Source organism: Silene latifolia, chromosome 4 (genome assembly GCF_048544455.1).
Source record: "Silene latifolia isolate original U9 population chromosome 4, ASM4854445v1, whole genome shotgun sequence".
Classification (NCBI taxonomy): Eukaryota; Viridiplantae; Streptophyta; class Magnoliopsida; order Caryophyllales; family Caryophyllaceae; genus Silene; species Silene latifolia.
Window position 1 is genome coordinate 92,032,798 of NC_133529.1, and position 25,563 is coordinate 92,058,360.

A 25,563-nucleotide genomic window follows, 5' to 3' on the forward strand; every position below is an offset into this window, starting at 1 on the left:
CTGAATTGGACCCAAATCACCTAGCTCACTAGAGGCCACATAAACAATTGTAGGAGAAAGTACCCCTGGTTCAAGAGACTGAAATGAATTTGAAATCACAAGATCCTTAGCAACAGGTTCTTCAAGGATCAATTCAGGAGAAGAATTAGGAGCAATAACGAAGCTTATAGAGGGAGGGGGAGGAGAAGCAACAGAAGGAGGAGAATCAGAAAGAGATCTCTGACCTAGCTGAAAGCATCCTGAGTCTACATTCTCTTTCTGATGATCTCCAATCTGCTGCATTTCACCCACATTACCCAGCTCAGAAGTAGAAGTATCCACAGTTTGTGGTTCATTAGATGGTTTAACCCACTTGCAAGTGTCAATCTTATGCCCTAACTTGCCACACCCAGAGCAGTAGAAGGGCACCCATTCATAGACTACTTTATGGGAAGTAGGACCAAGGAAAGGAGACACAATATCCACATGATCAAGAAAAGGCTGAGTAACATCTATTTCCACCATAACCCTAGCAAAAGAAAGCTTTTCCTTATGAGTAGTAGCCAGATCAGCAAACAAAGGCTTGCCCAATTTACTAGCAATCTTGCTAAGAACAGACTCAGACCAGAGATAAGGATCTAATCCAGGGAAAAGAATCCAAACTGGGACTTTTGCTACTTTCTCCATTTCCACAGAAAAAGAAGGAGTCCAATGCTTGAGAATCAGGGAATTTGGACCAATTTTCCAAGGACCTTGCCTAAGAACATTAGTCATAGCCTCATGTGAATCAAATCTAAATGCAAACCAGCCTTTCTTATAATATTGAACCACTGGCAAAGCAATGGAACCCCAATACTTAGTAACAAAATCCTGAACAATTTTCAAAGAAGGCTTAGCCCCAATGATATGCCCCATTAGAGTGAATTCCCAAATTTTAAGCTCTTTTTCAAAGTCAGTAGCAGTAATTTCTACCGCATCAGCAGCAGCACTATCATGACAGTAAAATAAACTCATACCAGCCTTAACAGGTTTTTTAACGACATTAGACCAAGTTTTCCCCAAATTAGCAGAAGAAACTTGTGATGTATGATTATCAATGGTATTATGGACAATAGTATTGTTATTAACAGCCAAATTATGCACAGGATTCACAGTAACAGGAATTGAGGGAACCGAATTAGGTATTGGTGCCTTAGCACTAGAAATTGGTGATGATACTAAAGAATTAGGGTTAACAAACACAGCCATTGTAGAAGAGGGAGAAGAGAAATTAGCAACCTTCGAATGAATGGTTTATTATGAAACAATTAAAATAAGAATGAATGGTTTATTATGAATACAAGTAGTTGTGATTTATAATTCTATGACTCATTCTAAGTACTTGTAATTGTGAATTACTAGTTAATTTTGTATTTGATTTATTTTATGTATAATGATTTTTAATAAGTTAAAAATGCATTATTAAGTAACATGTCAAGTAACATTTCCAATATGTCATACTACACAAATTGACAATTGACAAAGTTAAAATGGAGGACATCTATTATAAGGTAAAACCGAAACAAGGGTGTGTTAGTGGGTGTTGTTTTATCAATTATTTTATTCGCATGCTTAAGGACATAATGATGTGCCTTTTGCATAAAACAAGAACAACACCCTACCCTATACTTAGATAAGAGAAAAAGGGTGTCTTAAAAAGAGAAGTGTGCTCCCGATATATGTGGACACGGGCCCACGGGGTCGCTTGGGAACAAGCGTTTGCATTTGTGGAGTCGCCACCAATTTATTGTGGAAAATTCGAAACCGTTCGAATACTTTGTGCCATGTCAAGACACAAAGTAGTGACATGAACACCAAGAACTCGTTACCCTTAGCATTCTATGTCTAGAATGACTCTCGTGGATGCCAATGAACACGGATGTTCACAGAGATCTGGAGTAAGGGGTGAGGGTACGTATTAGGAAGCTCTTTTGATCGAACACCTAATCTCGCCCGCCTCTATAGCAGCCTCTACTAATGATTAGGGAAAATCATCTATACTTGATATGTTGTCGACTATATGCATGCAATGCAACATCCAATAAATTAATCCTAGCATGTGAGAATTAACTAAGTCAGTGAACATGTAATTTAGCACACAATAGGTCGAAGTAGGTTTTAAATTGATTACATGTGAAAATATACAAACAAACGATAATAACGAATACAAGAATTAAAAATTACAATATTTACATTGGTTTGATTGATCTACGTCGAAAATACATTTAAAACGGATAATTTAAGAAAAGAAAAGGAAAATAAACTAAAGAGCAGATCAGCGGTGATAATACAAGTAATAGTAGATTAATACGTAAGCTAATAAATTAGGTCAAAGCAACAACGAAAGTTCAGAGGCAGAACTCAACCCGAACAGGCGCAACAGAGTTGCGTCCCTTAGAAGAGGCGAAGTGGTCACTGCGTCTGTTCCTGAGGTGAGTTCTGGCTGTGAAGCCGGAACTGCATATCGTTAATGTTCGTTGGTGAATTAATGCTCGATTATTGACATTCGACTCGGATGGAAGTGATTTACAGATTATTTACACATGAATTTGGTCATAAAAACAATAAAAAGGACTCAAATTAATTAGAACAAATTAAAGACTAATTACAAGATTAGTTATGAATTAAATTTATCAAAACTAACTAATTAGATTTAATTAATGTTAAAATATTGATGATGATGATGATAAACAGATGAAAAATATACAAAAGTGAATTCCAGAGATTTGATATGGATGAATCGAATCTCTAAAACCCGGATTTGATTTTAATGACGAAAACCCGCAAGTATTAATTACTTGGGATTTAAGTCGAGAGTTAAAAGGATGATAAATTATTTATGAATTACATATTAAAATAATCATGTGGATGAAATAAGATATAAACAAGAAAGAAAGTGAAAGTAGACGAATTGACAGAGGACGAAGGAAGAAGAAGGAAAGCAGGAACTGCGGCAGCCTCAGGATGAGGCGCAACAGATGCTGCGGCCCTTCGAAGAGGCCTGTTCCTTCTCGACATCAATCTCCCGTTAATCCGTGAAAAGGTTTGAATAAAAGGTTTTATAAATCGGTTTTAAACTTTCGACGTAAACCTTACAACAATTAGTACAAAAATAAAATACAATAATAAAAGATGGGATTTACACCCTCAAACTTACATGTTTGAGGAAACGAGACTAACTAAGTTAACGATTAGTGATTACTCGACTCGAATGTACGACGAAAGTGCCCTCGTAAGAGAAATTTAAACTAAATTGATTAAGTTGATTGAGTGGAGTTGGTCAAATTGGTCGGTCATGCAAAACGAGGCTGGTACTCAGAAGGATCCGAGCTTACGTGGTCGAAAGTTCATGCACGTAGACGCCAATAAGCAAAGAGCACGGTCTAAGAATGCAAAGGGAGAAGAGAAGGGCGGACACTCGCGTGAGAAATATGAGGAACGAAGGTCCCTAGTTATACTAATCACACGGAGGAATTAGGGTTTCGGTAAAACTTTGAAAGTAAATCTCGAAAAGATCTTAAAATACGCAGAAAGGAGCTGGGGAAGAGGCGCAGCAACCACTGCGGCTCTTGGAAGAGGTGTAGCAGGTGCTGCGTCCTTTCCCCAGGGTTTTCCTCCTGTGGAAGAAAGATTTTCCGCGTTTCTATTATGGAATTGCAGTTGATCTTAATTTCCTTATTATCTAAAATATAATTTCGGAAAATACTTTGCCAAAAGATTAAAAGATTGAGAAATATGGAATAGAAATATCCGGAACATTCCAGAATATTCCGACTCGGCATTTAAACGGTTATTAGAAAATGAAGACGGTTTTTGACCCGGACTCTAAATGTACTCCAATTACTGTCAAAACGACCGTAACGGCGCGTAGATGATGACCAAGGGGTAGACACAAGTATTTGAGCTATCACTTGACGATAAACTTACGAATTGTCATAAATCGTTCCGTGTACCAAACATGCGGCCCAATCATCACTGGGTGGTTTGCGGGAGGTGCATAAATGAGGTATATATAGAGCCCCCACTTTGACTGAGGCTTGGACAAGGCGAAAGTAAAAGTATAGCCATCAGGTCAATCGAAGATTACAACCTGACGACTATGGCGACGCGAGGTGGTTCAAGGGGTCTGAACCAAGGACCTATCGTCGGAAATATTTTAGAGTATGTCGACTCTCGGGGATGGTCGATTAAAGTCCATTAGACTACGTAAGGAAGCTCGCCAACCATAAGAAGAGACCATACCTGAGACTACTGAAGACAACTTACAATGTCGGACTCCAAGGGGAAACAAAACGTAATATTGAAGGGCAGCAGGACGTCGGTAGAAACTGCTGGGGGAAATCTGCTTGCGTCGGTCTGAAGCGAACTCCGGCAAAACTTGAGGTTGAGTCTCCATGTCTCGAGAAGAACAATCGGCTGTCATGAACTCTCGCTGGGGGGATAATTGAGGTTGAATCTCCATGTCTCGAGAAGAACAATGAACTCTTGCTGGGGGATTATTGAGGTGTGTCAAAACACCTGTCATAGAATATTCGCTCGTTGTGGCAAGCGAAGTCTACTCGAAAATACGGGTCCGGATAAAGAATAAACATCAAATGGACCAAATATACGATATATGGTGTTGAGGAAGAGGCGCACCAAAGATTGGCCCACAAATAACAAACTTATAACGAATTTTTGAAAATTGAATTGGAGGGAAGATGTGGAAGAGGCGTAGCAAGAGCTGCGACTCTTGGAAGAGGCGCAACACCTGCTGCGTCCTTTCCTGGGTTTGTCCCTGTCCGAGTAAAAACTCGACAGAATCGTGTATTTGTTTCATAATAAAAAAACATAATTTTTTCAAAACTCTCTCAAATTCCAACCATTTTCCGTCAAAATTTTATCAAAATCTTGCATTAATTATGACTAATCGAGGTATGTGTCTTATTTTTGCATTAAACTTCCGCATTTGCTTGAATTGGACCGACAAATTTAGGGTTTTTGACCCTTATTGTCGAAAATTTGGCTCTTTTCCCCCAAATGATCTTGCCTTGTAAAATTGACTTTAGAACTGGATAATTGGTAGTATGAGGATCATAACCATGTGTTCATTTCGAATTTTCATCGAGTATTGAGCATTTGAGTGAAATTGTGACGGTTTCACAACTGAGCCATAAACTGCTTCGAAAATAGCCTTAGGATTGCCCATTTGCGACGAAACTTGATATTTGGAATCCTTGTGTGATGGGTAAAATTCCTACCATCTCGAATTTTTGATTTGTGACGGCTTTTTCACGACACTTTTCTAGGGCATAATCGCCGTTATAACGAAATGTTGCCGAAATTTCGACTCAAACCAAGGCTTAGGGTCGAACTTAGACTTGACTTGACCCATATTACCACATGAGCGGTCGGGTTTCAGGAGAAACAACCAAAGATGGCGAGAAAAGAGCGATTTCGGAGCTTTTGAAAGCTTGAAAATCCCTTAACTAAGGCTTGCCGTCACTTGACGCGGCCTAATTCACTTTAATTTTGCAGGTGATGAGGCTTCTACGTTAGGGAGAGCTCCCATAGACGTGGATAATGGTTTCGACCCTTCTCTTACGTTCGAGGAGGCGTTAGAGGAGGCTTTTGCCGCAGTGGCGGCCGAGGAGGAGGCTGCAGAGGAGGAGGCCCCGTTGCGGGCCAACGTCGGACGAGGTGGTCGTCAGCTGAGGGGAGCGCCAGAGTGAGCTAAGAGATGGGATAGCCGACATCTCATCTGGGCAGCGGAGAGTCACCTGTCCTATAGGACGGTTGTAACACCCCCATTTATTTAGGAGCCTTTAGCAAGACATTCCCAATAAATTGGACTGTTACCATCTCGGTTGCCCGAGGTAAATGATACAGATTTAAAACAAACCAAAGTACTTTAATAACTTTAGCTGAAATAATGGTTTTATTACATTGACAACCGATTAAATATAAACCTTAACATTACAATTTACTACGCAGCGGAAATTACATAAATAAAGTTGTATAAGTCAACTAAGTGATCTAGACAGCAACTACGGTCTAAGTCGAGCTCACATCCCAATGCTCCCAAGTCAGCTAATCTTTAGTACTTGTCAAATCTGCTCCCCATTATGGTTCATCATAGGTGTTCACGAATACACGGTCAACCACGAGGTTGAGTAGGATAAAATACATTAAAACAACCAATCTCTCACAATTGTCAATATTCCAATCTCAACTGCTCACATGTCATATATCGACATCAACCATCCACGTTATCCACCAGAGACTAAGCCTGGGGCCTTTCAATTATTCACACACGTTATCCACCAGAGACTAAGCCTGGGGCAGTCCAATCACCACTCACGTTATCCACCAGAGACTAAGCCTGGGGCAGTCCAATTCTCATAAACCATTCCACAATATAATCGTATAAAATAAACAAAACTCCAACAATTAACAAAGTTAATCACTCAGTTAGCTTAATTAAATAAGCAATCATACACCAATCATCCTTTCAATACATTCACGTATTAAACACGCAAACCAGATATAGTTGAGTAGATTTTCCTACCTTTTCAACAATACTCCAATTTACGCAATCAACTAAAATATTCTTCAGTAAACCCGTCTCACAAATCCGTCACCTAAACAATTATAAGAATAATAATTATAATTACTAATTACTAAACTCATATAATTAATTAACTAATTATAATTATTTATATTTCATTAGTTATAAATTATACAATTACGCAAATTAAAACCCCGTCTTACCCGTCGAACAACCTATTAAGGTCACCCACACACATAATATAAATTATTAACAACCTTTATTATTTAAAACTATAACTAATTATAACCATCATCTTCATCGATTTATCTATCATTATAATCAAACTCATACAACCCGTTTCAAACTTTGTTAAACCGTGTTACACTTGACCCCCAAACAGCCTTTGTTTCAAGGTCTAACCACCACCATCACCACCCCTCTTCACCACCTACTCAACCAACCACAGCCACGGTCCATACAGCCCTAACCACCGCTACCCACATCTCCATACATGGTTCCAAACTAACGCCCTAGCTGCTACTTCCACGAACATACCAATTACCGAAAACCCGACATCGTCAACCACTGCGTATAAAGCTCCCTGCCAACACTACCACAGCCACCACTACCACCTCCGACCACCACCGTTGACTCCACTGTCCCACGGTGACTCCAGGGGTGGTCCCCTTTCATTGGTATAGCCACCAACATGGCCACGGTTCCCCTTTTAAAAACCGTGTTCACATCCTTCCCCTGTTTCCCCTGTTTACCGCCACCACCGTAACCAACCACCACCTACAGCCTCCATATACCACCCACCTTGGTCGACTAACCACCCAGGTCACAACCCCACCATACCCAGGTCACGCCGAGTCCAATTGGTGGGTCAAAATAAGGGTTCGATTCCCCTGGTTCAACCCGCTACAGCCCAAACCCGCCACCTTTAGACGCCCCAATAACCACCAACGTCAGGTCAAAGACGGTCAGAGAAGGGTTAGACGAAGTCACGGTGGTCCAATGCTAGCCTAGGGTCAAAGTCACGACTACATGGTTGTTCATACGGTGGTATATGGTGGTGTTAAAGTCCACATTAAAACGTTATAACAAAAACAATTGAGTTTAAGACGGTTTACCTTTTATCGCTAATTGCTCTTTAATTCTCTCCTTCTTTCTGTTAGATCTCTTCCGTCTTACTTAATAAATTATTTTTCAGATTTCTTTGTATTTATAGCTAGGTTTAGGATGTGTAATACACTAATTAGGGAAACTATTATAAATTACCTTATTACTATTATAATTATGAAATACAATTATTATTATTATTATTATTATTATAGCATATTTACCAAGTATTATTATTATTCTATGAATTATCATATATTGTTATTATTCGGTTGTCATCCCGACTCATTATTCTATTAACTTATTAATTATTTTCGTCTAACAACATAATCCGTAATCATTAGAATTAATAAATATAACTAATCAATATAACTTATAAAATATATAAATATAATTAAAATACTGAGTATTACAGTCTTCCCTCCTTAAAATGAACTTCGTCCCGAAGTTCACCCCAAAAATGCTACAAAAGCCTCAAAAAAACCATCCACACACCTGAATGCCATTTCAACTCACTATCATTGCAACACAATTAACTTTCTTAATCATAATCATTATCATACTTATCAAAATGTATCACAAAATTAACTCAAAACACGAAAATGTATCAAAAAAATAAACTTAAAACATGAGGTGTCACAATCTATCCTCCTAAAAATAAACTTCGTCCCGAAGTTTCGGAACTACTACTACTTTATTGAAACTACTAACAACTTAATACTTATATAAATGATAAAAGTCTAATCCTCTCAAATAAACTAGTTACCCTTCTCCCCATTCCTTTGTACTGTACTAGCTGTTCCAAATGTCTTCCCACCATTACTCTGATCACCTCCATTGCCTTGCCTATTGTTGTAGCTCCTCTGGGTACTTCATTGCCCTGCATTTCTATTGCTGCCTATACTTTGTATTGGAGTTTGGTAGTTTCTTTGGTTTTCATTCCCATAACCTCCATTTCCATTTCCACCTCCTTGCTTGCCCAAATTTACTCTACAATCTATGATCTTATGTCCCAACTTACCACACCTGAAACAACTACCAACAAAATCTCTACTAGCCACCGACCGACTATCACTCCCACGGCTCACTCCTCCCATCGGTGCACTATTAGCAAAGTAAGAGTGGTATTGGTTAAAATTTTGTTTCTTACTCCCAACATTCTCACTAGACGACTCAACCTTTCTTTTCTCACTCTTTCCCTTCTTCTCCTCCTTCTCCCTCCTCTCTTCCTTTAACATATCTGCAATCCTCTCCGCATGCCCAGCTCGTTGATAAACATCATCCATGGTACTTGGTTGACCAGCTGCAAGCCTCTTCTTAATAGTGGTTGTTAATCCTTTTTCAAATCTGAGTGCCAACATCTCATCACTAAAATTCAAATCAGCTACATATTCTGACAATTCCATAAACCTGTTATAATAAGTCTCTACTGTCATCTCCTCGGTCATCTTGAAAGAATCAAATTCAGCTCTCATCTTACTCCTAATATGTTCTGGTACAAATACAGCTCTCATATTCTCCTTGAAACCCTTCCAAGTGATAAAAGGTTCATCACTCTCCCTCCAAGCTTCCCTTAAGACTTCCTTACTACGATTCCACCACAAACCCGCTTTTCCTCTCAAATAGTAAGCAGCTTGATCTACTTGCAACTCTGCAGGACATCCTAGCAACTCAAAAAGGTTATCAAACTCTCTATGCCAATCCCCAAGTAAAGATGGTTCCTCTAATCCGTCATATTTCGATGGGTTGTGCCTTGCGATACTAGCACTCATCTTTGCTGGATCCTGAACTGACCCCTTAGCCTTCAGAGCCGCAGTCAAAGCCTCATTCATTGATATCAAACTGTAACACCCCGTAAATTTGAAGACCGTTATTATATTTTAAAAGTATTATTTTAATCCATTTTAATTTAATATTAATTTATTTGAAATAATAATAATTTGATAAAATATAATTTTATTTTAGTTTGAAGTAATGTAATCACTTTTGATAGTTTAGAAATGTTTAAAAGTAATTTAAACTATATTTAAACCTTTTACTTCGATAAAATAGATTTCTGATAAAAGTCGTAATATTGGGATTTTCCCATTTCTTACGGTCGTTGGCTAAACGAGTTTGGATGTTGGGTATATGAGTACTTAATCTTTTAGTAAAATCGTGTTTAAGAACTTTAATATTCTCGGAAATCGCGTTCGACGAATATTTCTAATTACCGTCGAAGCAAACCCAAAACGTAAACAATTGACCAACCTCCCCATGCCATATGGACCGCCCATCTCCCTCCATTTGCCTCCTCTTTCAATTTTCATTTCCTCCATTCTCAATCTATCTCCTCCTTCTCTCAAACACCAAAAACCTACCAAAAATCCTCCTTACAATCCCTAAAACCACCATAAATCCTTCATTTCTCCACCAATTTGCGTAAAACTTATATATTTGGAATCCTCTCTTCAATCCTCATCTACTAGTAAGCTTTATTTTCATTTCCCCCAATTTTGTTTCGGGTCTTATCTTTTTAGGGTTTCGAATTTAGGACTAATTTATGTGTTTTTGTTGTTCTTATAGGTGAAGAATATGAAGATGAGTTAGGAGACTCATATATTGTGGAAGATGATGCATAATTTCGGTCTATAGGATCTTTCTCAAGTTTATTTCGCTCTCTTTCTAGCTTAAGGTAACTATTCCGAGTTACTCGACGAAATAATGTCACATTAGTGTTGTTTATGATGTGTTGGATGCTTATGTGATTAATAACATGTTAACTTTAATTTTCACATGAATTGTTGTTGTTAAAGTTTGTTAAATATGTTGTTTTTCACATGTCTAAGTGTTGAAACGGAATGAATATTGTTGAATGTTGCTTGAAAGGGATGTTGTATTGATGTTGGAACAAATTGCAAATGGAGACTTGTGTTGACCGAGAGAACAAGAACCAAAATGCCCGGTTCGGGCCGGTCGACCCGGTTCATGGCCCGTTGTGTGGGTCGGGTCTTGGGTCTATTGTTTGATGTTTTGGGTCTTTTGTTTGCGTATTTATGTATTTTGGTATTTTTGGCATGTGGGTAATCATTATTATGCGAGAATTTAATTGAATTGGATATTTTGTAAGTTGGAATATATTTCCTTATGTTGATAGTTTTTCACATGATAGAAATTGGAAATGGCATGAGAATGATATTGTGATGAATTTTGTGATTTGGGCCAAAGTAGGCCAAGACTCTGAGCTGTGCCAGATTGACCGAACGAGTTTGGTCAAACTAGGTTTAAACCGGTCAGCCTCGATTTGACCGATGACCCGTCGCGGGACTCGGGTCGAGGGTTTGTCTTTGAGGTGAGATTGGTTGTTATTGGATGTTTTATGTTGATGCCTTGATATTTGTGATTATCATTTCACATGTTGGTTGTTGGAGGCTTTGGATGCCTTATGCTTGAGTCTTGTTGCCTCTTTGCTATTTTAGCTTGTTCTCATGGATTATGGTACTGTTGGTTAGCTGGAATTTTTTATTATTATTGATATTGGAGATATTGTTGGATTGTCAGCTGAATATGCTCTTGCGTAGCCTTTCATATGCTAGGGTGTGTATGATCATTTGTGTGTGCAAGTTTGGACTCTTTGCCCCTCTTATGGTTAATTGGGTGTCCTACTTGTCTTGTGTGGCGTGGGCTAAAGTATTCAAGCTGGGACTAGGTCCTAGGTGAGTATTTCGGCCTTCGTTATAGATAGGCCCTTATAGTCTTTGACGAGTGTATGTTCACCGCTTAATAGCCTTTGTGTCTTAGCTTGGTGGGTTTATATCCAAGTTAGGGTATGACTTCCTGACGTACTCTTAGAAGTATGTAGTCAGCTTAAGTACTAGCCAACCCTTTGGTGGACTCCTTAGGGGTACTCATGTGTTGTTATCATGGGTCTTGGATGCGATAGTTTTCCGCATGTCGCTAGGTCTCCGCGAGGTTTAGGACTAGGGTGTTTACCTAACCTCGTGGTATAGACTCGAGATTCTGAGTGACTATTGATTGTACTAGGAACTTATGCCTGTCTCTAGATATATTGTCCTTTCTTGTCTGATGATTCTATGAATCATAGAAGGTGAGATGCAAGCCGGCTATGGTTGATAGAGTTTGGTTTCCTGGATGTTATGTGATTCACATGATAGTGTAGTATGAGTCGGTCTAGTATTCAAATGCTAGGACTATGTGTTGTTGTATTGTTGTTCACATGATAAGCACGATTTTCTAGCATCTATATGCTAAGGCTATGTGTTATTCATATTCATATTCGTATGTTTACATGTTATATTAATTATGACATTTCGTGGCTGGGAGAACTCGGAGTTACTCCCACCCATTTCGTGGCTTTCGTATTTGTATAAAATGCGATCGACATGTATGGTGATGCTTATATGGGGTTCATGGACGAGCTAGCGAGCAAAGTAACCTTGGGACTTACATAGATTTGGTTTTATTTGTAGAGACTCTTATACGAGTTTTTATGTCACATACATTTTAGGGACATATGTCTCCCCCTTTACATTTGGTTGTATAACTTTGCTATTCGCGACTTTAGCGATGGTTATGTTATGAAACTTCTATTTAGACCTTGTATGTTTTGACACCTTTCAATTTGGATATCTTCATAACAGGTTCAGGTTTTAAAAATTACAGGTTTTTACCCAAATGAACCTATTACAAACATATTCATGCAGTTTTATTCTAGAATCACGTGTTTACTTTTCCGCAATGAATGAGGGTATCACAGTTTGTATTAGAGCATATTTGCTCCCGACGCACGTTTGTGCACGCCAATATAAATAACTTGACCTTCAAATAATAAACTCGAGATATGGGTAGGATGGGTAGACTTAGGACTTTATGTTGTAGTCTCTTTGTGATTGCTATTTATTAGGTGCTAATTAATTGCTAAAGCTCCTTATCGTATGGCACCTTCCGAATTGAAGGAGTTGAGAGTTCAACTTGATGATTTGATTGAGAAAGGCTTCATTAGGCCTAGTGCTTCTCCCTGGGGTTCCCCCGTCCTCTTTGTGAAGAAAAAGGATGGATCTATGCGACTTTGCATCGATTATTGTTAACTCAATCGTGTGACAATTAAGAACAAGTATCCTCTTCCACGAATCGATGATCTCTTTGACCAATTACGTGGTGCTTCTACTTTTTCCAAGATTGACCTCCGATCGGGTTATCATCAAATTCCGGTTCGTGAATCCGATATTCCTAAGACTGCTTTCAGCACGAGATATGGTCATTTCGAATTTAAAGTGATGCCTTTCGGATTGACTAATGCTCCTGCTATCTTCATGGATCAAATGAATCGTACCTTTAATGAGTGCCTCGATAAGTGTGTTGTGGTGTTCATTGATGATATCTTGATTTTCTCAAAGAATGATGAAGAACATGCCAAACACCTCCGTATCATCTTAGACATTCTGAGTCAACAAAAGTGGTTTGCTAAGTTCTCTAAATGTGAATTTTGGTTGCATCAAGTAACTTTTCTTGGACATGTCATATCCAAAGATGGTGTTATGGTAGATCCTTCTAAGATTGAGGCCGTTGTTGATTGGAAGAGTCCGAAAAATGTGACTGAGATTCGAAGCTTTCTCGGTTTGGCGGGTTATTACCGTTGATTCGTGAAAGATTTCTCTAAGTCATCTAGACCGATGACTCAATTGTTGAAGAAGGAGTCTAAGTATGTGTGGACCGATGAGTGTGAGAATGCCTTCTTAGAGTTGAAGACTAGGTTGACTACCGCTCCAGTGTTGACCTTACCTGAGGATGGTGTGGACTACGATGTTTATTGTGATGCTTCAAAGCATGGCCTAGGTTGTGTCTTGATGCAAAACCGAAGGGTTATTGCTTATGCTTCTCGACAACTGAGGGTTCACGAGGTGAACTATCCGACTCATGATCTTGAATTAGCCGCCATGGTACGTGCCTTGAAGACATGGAGGCATTACCTTATTGGAGTTTATTGCCGCATTTATACCGATCATAAGAGTTTGAGGTGTATCTTTACCCAGAAAGAATTGAATATGAGGCAAAGAAGATGGCTAGAGTTGGTGAATGATTATGATGCCGAGTTGATTTATCATGAAGGGAAAGCAAATGTGGTGGCCGATGCTTTGAGTGGGAAGACTAGTCACTCTTTGAGCACTATCCGTGTGTTACCTGATGAACTTACCACGGAATTTCAAAAATTAGGGATAAGCCTTGTTGGGAAGGGCTTTGACTATCTTAGTGCCTTGAGTGCAGAACCCGAATTTTAACGTGAGATCCGTACTTGCCTATATGAGGATGCTACTTTCAAGTCCATTCAAGCAAAAATCCAACTTGGGCAAGCTAAGGATTGTGTGGTGGATAGTGATGGATACCTTCGTTACCAAGGTAGGATGTATGTTCCGAGAGTAGCCGAGTTGAGGAAGAAGATCCTTGATGAAGCTCACCTTTCTCCTTACTCTATTCATCCTGGTGGTGACAAGATGTATAAAGACTTGAGATTACAGTTTTGGTGGCCTAGGATGAAGATTGATGTCCTAGAGTATGTTAGCAAGTGTCTTACCTGTCAGAAGGTGAAGATTTAGCATCAGAAACCCGGGGGTTTGCTACAACCTTTGGATGTTCCCCTTTGGAAATGGGAGTCCATTTCCATGGACTTTGTGATGGCTTTACCTAAGACTGCTAGTGGAAAAGATGCGGTTTGGGTGGTTGTAGATCGATTGATCAAATGTGCTAGGTTTATACCTATTAAGGAGACATGGAGATTAGATGTCCTAGCTGGTGCCTACGTGAAGAAGATAGTACGCTACCATGGAGTGCCTAAGGATATAGTTTCAGATCGTGACCCGAGATTCTGTTCCCGTTTCTGGACCGCTTTGCAAGAAGCCATGGGTAGTAAGCTACTGATGAGTACCGCTTTTCATGCCGCTACAGATGGACAGACTGAGAGGACTATCCAGACTTTAGAGGACCTCCTCCGTGCTTGTGCTTTAGACTTCCACACTTCTTGGGAGAAGTGCGTACCTCTTGTTGAATTCTCCTACAACAATAGCTATCATACTTCTATCAAGATGTCACCTTATGAAGCTTTGTATGGTAGGAAGTGCCGTAGTCCGGTCTGTTGGAATCAAGTCCAAGACGCTCATGTGTTGGGACCCGATTTGGTGACTGAGACCATCAATCAGGTTCAGATCATTCGAGAGCGTATGAAAGCCGCTCAAGACCGACAGAAATCGTATGCTGATGCCCGTCGTCGACCACTTGCCTTTGAGGTTGATGATCGAGTATTCCTTAAGGTGTCACCTATGAAAGGGGTGAAACGTTTTGGTGTGAAAGGAAAGCTGAGTCCCAAATACATTGAACCTTTCCGTGTGCTTGAGAAGATTGGTCCCGTTGCTTACCGTTTAGAGTTGCCCCCTAATTTGAGCAAGGTTCATAATGTCTTCCATGTATCTCAGTTGAGGAAGTACGTTAGTGATCCGAGCCATGTTATTCAAGAAGAAATCCCAGATTTGGAACCTAACTTGGCTTTGGAAGAAAGGCCGATCCGAATCCTCGAAAGGGCAAACAAGCAACTTAGAAACAAAGTGGTGCCCCTAGTTCGTATCCTTTGGCGTTGTGGAAATGTCGAAGAAGAAACTTGAGAGCCTGAATCTTCTATGTTAGCTAAATATCCCGAACTCTTCTCGTGAGGTACTTTCCGTTTCTTTATCTAATCCTTGTGAGTTTTAGCCATCCTTTCGAGTGTTCCTCTCCTTCTCTTAAATACTCTCCGCGTTAGTGGTCCTTGCTTAGTTGTTTAAAAGTCGTAGTTAGAGTTTGGTCATAGCTAGTGGAGTTATTATCCTTATTATAGAGTTTCGAACTAAAGATTTTTGAAAATGTTAATGTTTTCCACTGGTTTTAACGTCAATGAGTGGTAAAGCTCGTTATTGGAGACGTCCGATAATTGGTTTTCTCATTTGTTGGTGTAAAAATATATATTTTTATGTCTTTGATTTGGAATGTTGATGTTCTTGAACGGCCGACGAGGATATTCCGTTCCATTGAAAAGACACTTATATTTCATACGTTCATATTTTGAAGATTTTGTTTACTTGATTTTAAAGAGATAGACCTACATATATATAATGTTCCTTCTTCTATGTTTCGGGGACGAAACTTCTTAAAAGGAGGGATGATTGTAACACCCCGTAAATTTGAAGACCTTTATTATATTTTAAAAGTAATATTTTAATCTATTTTAATTTAATATTAATTTATTTGAAATAATAATAATTTGATAAAATATAATTTATTTTAGTTTGAAGTAATGTAATCACTTTTGATAGTTTAGAAATGTTTAAAAGTAATTTAAACTATATTTAAACCTTTTACTTTGATAAAATAGATTTCTGATAAAAGTCGTAATATTGGGATTTTCCCATTTCTTACGGTCGTTGGCTAAACGAGTTTGGATGTTCGGTATATGAGTACTTAATCATTTAGTAAAATCGTGTTTAAGAACTTTAATATTATCGAAAATCGCGTTCGACGAATATTTCTAATTACCGTCGAAGCAAACCCAAAACGTAAACAATTGACCAACCTCCCCATGCCATATGTGTTGGAAAACTATATCTCATTATATAACATATTCTTATAAGTTTCATATTTATTTGGTCATAAAATAAATTCTAGATCTTATGCGCATGCAAACATCAATAAGGTAAGAGAAGAAATCATTTTCTCACCATAATAATTTCGGTCATATTGGGCACCAACAAGATCTCCTTCTTGTTAGTTCTTGAGCTTTCCATTAATGGATGAACATACATGACCTCAAAATAGAATCCCTCCAATTAGTTGCACCCAAAACTATCCCTTAATCCCACAAACTAATATGTACTAGATATTTACATTGTGGTTTACCTTAAAATTGATTACTAATACTCATATATTACATTAATAATTTTAGTAATCTCTTATGAACAAATTCAATCAAAAATTCATGTTTTGATGAAGGAGAAAGATGAACATGTGAGAGAGAATTTTTGCATGTCTTTCTAATGGTTGAGTGTGTAAAATAATAAAAGAACAAAACTCTTATTAAGAGAGCAAGCCACACGGTTTGTGGGTGAGAGGAGGACCAATATATGGTCCTTCACTTTTCTTTTGTTCTTTTCTAAATCTTAGACTTGTAAGACTAGGTGTAGGTTAGGTATCATTAGATTATTTTATCTCATAAAATAATTCACCCACTAACACCCATAACACTCATATTTCGGTCCATCTATATAAAATGGACTACCATTTTATTTTTGTCAATTTGTCATTTGTCACACAATATGTCACATGTAGTATGATACATGTTACTAATTAATTAAATGCATATTTATCACATAAATATCATTTTATAAATTAATTAAATTACATTCAACAAATTGACTAGTGATACTTGATCACAAAAATAAAATGGGTCATATAATTATAATTCACAATATCTTGTAATTATAATCAACCATTCATTCTTATCTTTATTGTTTCTCAAACAATAAACAATTTTAGTAATAAAGCATTTTATTTACTAAAATAAATCTTATTCAATCCCATTAAAAAAAGATATCAATATTCTCTCTTACAAATTGAATTGTTCAATTTTAAGGAATTAATTAATCTGTATCGGTATACAATTAATTAACCTTTTCAATTAAGGGAATCGTCCTTTAGGTGTGACCTCAAGGATCAATCGATCACCACCGTCGCACGACAAATAATGTCAAACTCTAGCTTGACCAATCATTACCGATATGTGTGGACCAGTTGACTATATATGTAATGTATCATCCCTTCCGTATTCTTGTAATGAGATTTAATAATGATATTTAAATCATGTGATCGCACCATTGTTGAGGACACATTTCCCAACAATATGGACCGCCCATCTCCCTACATTTGCCTCCTCTTTCAATTTTCATTTCCTCCATTCTCAATCTATCTCCTCCTTCTCTCAAACACCAAAAACCTACCAAAAATTCTCCTTACAATCCCTAAAACCTCCATAAATCCTTCATTTCTCCACCAATTTGCATAAAACTTATATATTTGGAATCCTCTCTTCAATCCTCATCTACTAGTAAGCTTTATTTTCATTTCCCCCAATTTCGTTTCGGGTCTTATCTTTTTAGGGTTTCGAATTTAGGACTAATTTATGTGTTTTTGTTGTTCTTATAGGTGAAGAATATGAAGATGAGTTAGGAGACTCATATATTGTGGAAGATGATGCATAATTTCGGTCTATAAGATCTTTCTCAAGTTTATTTTGCTCTCTTTCTAGCTTAAGGTAACTATTCCGAGTTACTCGACGAAATAATGTCACATTAGTGTTGTTTATGATGTGTTGGATGCTTATGTGATTAATAACATGTTAACTTTAATTTTCACATGAATTGTTGTTGTTAAAGTTTGTTAAATATGTTGTTTTTCACATGTTTAAGTGTTGAAACGGAATGAATATTGTTGAATGTTGCTTGAAAGGGATGTTGTTTTGATGTTGGAACAAATTGCAAATGGAGACTTGTGTTGACCGAGAGAACCGAACCAAAACAGCCCGGTTCAGGCCCGGTCTGACCCGCTTCATGGCCCGTTGTGTGGGTCGGGTCTTGGGTCTATTGTTTGATATTTTGGGTCTTTTGTTTGCGTATTTTGGTATTTTTGGCATGTGGGTAATCATTATTATGCGAGAATTTAATTGAATTGGATATTTTGTAAGTTGGAATATATTTCCTTATGTTGATAGTTTTTCATATGATAGAAATTGGAAATGGCATGAGAATGATATTGTGATGAATTTTGTGATTTGGGCCAAAGTAGGCCAAGACTCTGAGCTGGGCCAGATTGACCGAACGAGTTTGGTCAAACTAGGTTTAAACCCAGTCGACCTCGATTTGACCGATGACCGTCGCGGGACTCGGGTCGAGGGTTTGTCTTTGAGGTGAGATTGGTTGTTATTGGATATTTTATGTTGATGCCTTGATATTTGTGATTATCATTTCACATGTTGGTTGTTGGAGGCTTTGGATGCCTTATGCTTGAGTCTTGTTGCCTCTTTGCCATTTTAGCTTGTTCTCATGGATTATGGTACTGTTGGTTAGCTGGAATTTGGATTATTATTGATATTGGAGATATTGTTGGATTGTCAGCTGAATATGCTCCTGCGTAGCCTTTCATATGCTAGGGTGTGTATGATCATTTGTGTGTGCAAGTTTGGACTCTTTGCCCCTCTTATGGTTAATTGGGTGTCCTACTTGTCTTGTGTGGCGTGGGCTAAAGTATTCAAGCTGGGACTAGGTCCTAGGTGAGTATTTCGGCCTTCGTCATAGATAGGCCCTTATAGTATTTCACGAGTGTATGTTCACCGCTTAATAGCCTTTTTGTCTTAGCTTGGTGGGTTTATATCCAAGTTAGGGTATGACTTCCTGACGTACTCTTAGAAGTATGTAGTCAGCTTAAGTACTAGCCAACCCTTTGGTGGACTCCTTAGGGGTACTCATGTGTTGTTATCACGGGTCTTGGATGCGGTAGTTTTCCGCATGTCGCTAGGTCTGTGCAGGTTTAGGACTAGGGTGTTTACCTTACCTCGTGGTATAGACTCGAGTTATAGAGTGACTATTGACTGTACTAGGAACTTATGCCTGTCTCTAGATATATTGTCCTTTCTTGTCTGATGATTCTATGAATCATAGAAGGTGAGATGCAAGTCGGCTATGGTTGATAGAGTTTGGTTTCCTGGATGTTATGTGATTCACATGATAGTGTAGTATGAGTCGGTCTAGTATTCACATGCTAGGACTATGTGTTGTTGTATTGTTGTTCACATGATAAGCACGACTGTCTAGCATCTATATGCTAAGCCTATGTGTTATTCATATTCATATTCTTATGTTTACATGTTATATTAATTATGACATTTCGTGGCTGGGAGAACTCGGAGTTACTCCCCACTGACTGTGGCTTTCGTATTTGTATAAAATGCGATCGACAGGTATGGTGATGCTTATATGGGGTTCATGGACGAGCTAGCGAGCAAAGTAACCTTGGGACTTACTTAGATTTGGTTTTATTTGTAGAGACTCTTATACGAGTTTTTATGTCACATACATTTTAGGGACATATGTCTCCCTCTTTACATTTGGTTGTATAACTTTGCTATTCGCGACTTTAGCGATGGTTATGTTATGAAACTTCTATTTAGACCTTGTATGTTTTGACACCTTTCAATTTGGATATCTTCATAACAGGTTCAGGTTTTAAAAATTACAGGTTTTTACCCAAATGAACCTATTACAAACATATCCATGCAGTTTTATTCTACAATCACGTGTTTACTTTTCCGCAATGAATGAGGGTGTCACACAAACGGTCAATCTCCTCTTGAGCCATGGTAGAAGGTGTAGGTGTAGATCTCTTTGGAGGCATGGTTCTATAAAGTAAAACAAGACAACATAAGTTTCTACCTGAGTAAAGATGGCTTAACATTTTAAATATTCTACACTTACAAAGATAAGGTTTGGTCAATTATATCTTTTTTTACCCCTCTTTAGGTCCCCCTATCATTATTCCCGCCTCCCAATTATCATAGGCTAAGAATTGATAAAACATTTATATTAAACTTTTGGTAAAACTCGCGTTTTTCGGAAATCAAAATCAAGCTATAACTTTCAAAAATCACCAATAAATAACCGTTATATTCCATGTTGAGTTTTTATACTTTTCAGAAAATATAAGGAATTATCAAACCATGAGAAAAAGAATAAAACTGAAATCTCGTTCAACCATTTTATAAAGATTTTTACAAGCCAGTTGGTCCAAACAAAAACCGATCAACAATTTGTCAAAAACTAAAGTCAAATTGTAAAAATCACTATTAATTGTCATAAATTTACCTTGCAACGTGGATTACCAACTTGAAAACATATTTGAATCATTTAAACAGTGGAGTTAGAATTAGGTAAAAATCTTAAGTACAAATTAAATGAGAAATTTTACAAAATCGTTTGTCGAAAACTTAACTGTACAGGAATATTCCAACCATTGTCTACCAAATTATTTATTTCTCCCAAACCGTAAAACTTTTAAACATGAGACCAATGACATTGGTAAGCTAACTCACTGGGTTATCACTCATAAAAATTTCAACCCTGGACGATAAACGAAGGTCAAATGGAAACTAAATCAAATAGAGGTAAAATATGACGGAATAATAGTTCAGCTCTAGGTCCCTTTTTACTAGGTCACAAGCCCTCATTAACACCCTCCTACTCCCATATCAACACAACTTGGTCAAAAAACTTACACACACGACTAGTATCTACTCTAAAGCATTCATATCACAAGCTTAATCATTTTATAATATATTTTAAATAAATATGGCTTTGGGATTCACACAACCGCATATCACTAGACATGATTCTACTATCACACAACTTTCAACCACATAATCAATATCAATTTATAATTACTTTCATGATCAAAACAATTCAACATCAACTCCTCATTTCATCCATTCCACACCCCATAAAATCAAGGTTACGTCCCGTAAACTCAGTCATCAATGAAAACAATATTCAAACAAGGCAACCAAAACTCCTACCACAAAATAAGCAATATTCATTTTAAATTACCCCACTCTGTAATATCTCTCAAGAGAACCGGTTCAAACTGAAAGGGCCATAAGTTTGGTGTGAGGGGGCTCCTAACTCATCCCAAGCCTTAAGTGGGCTCCTAACAGTTTCTATCCGGGTTTATTTTATTAGACACATCCTATGTTCATTATTATGTTCATTGGTTAGGCCCAAGGATCGTTTTTCTCTGATACCACTTTGTAACACCCCCATTTATTTAGGAGCCTTTAGCAAGAGATTCCCAATAAATTGGACTGTTACCATCTCGGTTGCCCGAGGTAAATGATACAGATTTAAAACAAACCAAAGTACTTTAATAACTTTAACTGAAAGAATGGTTTTATTACATTGTCAACCGATTAAATATAAACCTTAACATTACAATTTACTACGCAGCGGAAATTACATAAATAAAGTTGTATAAGTCAACTAAGTGATCTAGACAGCAACTACGGTCCAAGTCGAGCTCACATCCCAATGCTCCCAAGTCAGCTAATCTTTAGTACCTGTCAAATCTGCTCCCCATTATGGTTCATCACAGGTGTTCACGAATACACGGTCAACCACGAGGTTGAGTAGGATAAAATACATTAAAACAACCAATCTCTCACAATTGTCAATATTCCAATCTCAACTGCTCACATGTCATATATCGACATCAACCATCCACGTTATCCACCAGAGACTAAGCCTGGGGCCTTCCAATTATTCACACACGTTATCCACCAGAGACTAAGCCTGGGGCAGTCCAATCACCACTCACGTTATCCACCAGAGACTAAGCCTGGGGCAGTCCAATTCTCATAAACCATTCCACAATATAATCATATAAAATATACAAAACTCTAACAATTAACAAAGTTAATCACAGTTAGCTTAATTAAATAAGCAATCATACACCAATCATTCTTTCAATACATTCACGTATTAAACACGCAAACCAGATATAGTTGAGTAGATTATCCTACCTTTTCAGCAATACTCCAATTTACGCAATCAACTAAAATATTCTTCAGTAAACCCGTCTCACAAATCCGTCACCTAAACAATTATAAGAATAATAATTATAATTACTAATTACTAAACTCTTATAATTAATTAACTAATTATAATTATTTATATTTCATTAGTTATAAATTATACAATTACGCTAATTAAAACCCCATCTTACCCGTCGAACAACCTATTAAGGTCACCCACACACATAATATAAATTATTAACAACCTTTATTATTTAAAACTATAACTAATTATAACCATCATCTTCATCGATTTATCTATCATTATAATCAAACTCATACAACCCGTTTCAAACTTTGTTAAACTGTGTTACACTTGACCCCCAAACAGCCTTTGTTTCACGGTCTAACCACCACCATCACCACCCCTCTTCACCACCTACACAACCAACCACAGCCACGGTCCATACAGCCCTAACCACCGCTACCCACACCTTCACACATGGTTCCAAACTAACGCCCTAGCAGCTACTTCCACGAACATACCAATTACCGAAAACCCGACATCGTCAACCACTGCGTATAAAGCTCCCTGCCAACACTACCACAACCACCACTACCACCTCCGCCACCACCGTTGACTCCCTTTGTCCCACGTTGACTCCAGGGGTGGTCCCCTTTCCTCGGTATAGCCACCAACATGGCCACGGTTCCCGTTTTAAAAACCGTGTTCAGATCCTTCCCCTGTTTCCCATGTTTACCACCACCACCGTCACCAACCACCACCTACAGCCTCCCTATACCACCCACCTTGGTCGACTAACCACCCAGGTCACAACCCCACCATACCCAGGTCACGTCGAGTCCAATTAGTGGGTCAAAATAAGGGTTTGATTCCCCTGGTTCAACCCGCTACAGCCCAAACCCGCCACCTTTAGACGCCCCAATAACCATCAACGTCAGGTCAAAGACGGTCAGAGAAGGGTTAGACGGAGTCACGGTGGTCCAGTGCTAGCCTAGGGTCAAAGTCACGACTACATGGTTGTTCATACGGTGGTATATGGTGGTGTTAAAGTCCACATTAAAACGTTATAACAAAAACAATTGAGTTTAAGACGGTTTACCTTTTATCCCTAATTGCTCTTTAATTCCCTCCTTCTTTCTGTTAGATCTCTTCCTTCTTCCTTAATAAATTATTTTTCAGATTTCTTTGTATTTATAGCTAGGTTCAGGATGTGTAATACACTAATTAGGGAAACTATTATAAATTACCTTATTACTATTATAATTATGAAATACAATTATTATTATTATTATTATTATTATTATTATTATTATTATTATTATTATAGCATATTTACCAAGTATTATTATTATTCTATGAATTATCATATATTGTTATTATTCGGTTGTCATCCCGACTCATTATTCTATTAACATATTAATTATTTTCGTCTAACAACATAATCCGTAATCATTACAATTAATAAATATAACTAATTAATATAACTTATAAAATATATAAATATAATTAAAATACTGAATATTACAACGGGGAAGAGCTTGGTAAATCTCGAATACATCATTCTCTTGCCATCTTTCTTGTCATTCATTTGTCATTCCTTTTCTCTTTTATTCGAGCTAAAGATAGCTTTGCGTTGAATCAAAATAGGAGGTCGGGAACATGAGATCCTTTTCTGTCTACACGATGATGATGTAGGCTTATGGGAGACTGTCGGTGGAGAAGCAGATCTTCATCGAGCTGGGAGTGTTTGGGGCGTTGGTACGAGCGTGGAGGGAGATCAAGGGGAGAAAGATTCGGGCTAACCTTTGCCTGGTTCGAGCCTTTCTTGATCGGTTCTGGGACACGACCTCGACCTTTCACATGCCTTTCGTCGAGGTCGGGATCACGTTGGAGGACTACGGCATGATTTCTGGTTTGCCGTGTGGCACAGAGGCTGTGGTGTGGTCGTCGACGGCCATGAGGGTGGACTCGGCCGAGGCCAGGAGTCTGATCGGTTGGAACCTAGCGGCGAAAGCTGCTACGGTTTCCAGGTTAGTGTCGAGCTCCTATGTCAGGGATTACTTTGCTGGGAAGATACCGACGATGGTGATGATCGATGGGAGGGAGGAGGCTCCACCTCCTTGCACTGCAGAGCAGAGAGCTCGTATGTGGCGAAGCTTCTTCCTTTTCTTTCTGACTTGAGTGACCTGGGTCGTTGGGACTGGGTCACTCCTGGCTTTGCGGTCCTTACTCGCTATATGAGGGCCATGGTTCGTCCGGAGCTGGTGGAGAAGGGGACTTCTCCTACTACTGTTGGCCCTGGACTGCTGCTGGAGGTATGAATCTTCATTTCGTATTATGAAAGATCATTTCTTTTCCTTATCGAATTGTCAAAGGTCGTCATTGATTATCTTGTTTCGCAGGCGTGGGTGTACTCCTACTTTCTGGGCTTTGCGCCCAAGAGGACGGAGCCGGGAGCGAGAGCTTATCCCGTTGTGAGGGATTGGGTGATGTGTCGGAAGAAGAGCCAGCGTTCTTCTTAAGACGTCTGTCGATGGGGCGTGAATGCCCTGCAGCTGGGTGGCGTGAGTATCTTTTCATTTATTTGCTTACTCATCACTTCTTTTAGAAACGGTCATAAGAATGACCTCTTGTTTGCTTTGTCTTAGTGGGTGCTCAGGCCTTGGACGGACTACGCTGGCGCTCCTCCTTTCGTGGCTGAGGTCCTTCGACCTAGGAGCTCGAGTCGGTTGCTGTTGAGGACGTCGATGGGTCCCGTGTGGTACTTGGGCGAGCGTTTGACTCGCCAATGCTCTCGAGATGTCTTCACAGTCCCCCTCGATCCTCCTCGGACGATGTTTAGGGAGCCTTTCGATGCTTAGAGGGAGGCTGACCTGGCAGACATCGGCGGCGATGCTCTCCTTCTTCCTGGTGAGGACTACTCTGCGTTCACTCACCGGAGGTTGGCATACTGGCCGGTCGTGGTAAGTGCTTCACTTTTCTTTCCGAGTTGATTTGAAAACATGATGAATGATCCTCGATTAAAGAAACCACTTGGATTTTGCAGGAGGTTGAGGCGGCTGGCGTAGAGCCCCCAGCGTACCCCGAGACCCTCGAGTACACTGACGCGGCGGGATGACGACGAGCTTCGCGACTTTGGCGAGGCGGTGACAGATACTGGCCTGGACGAGTGGCAGCATTTGATTCGGAGGGTGAGTTCCCCAACTCGAATAGCTTCTGTATAAGAATACATTTGTCTGT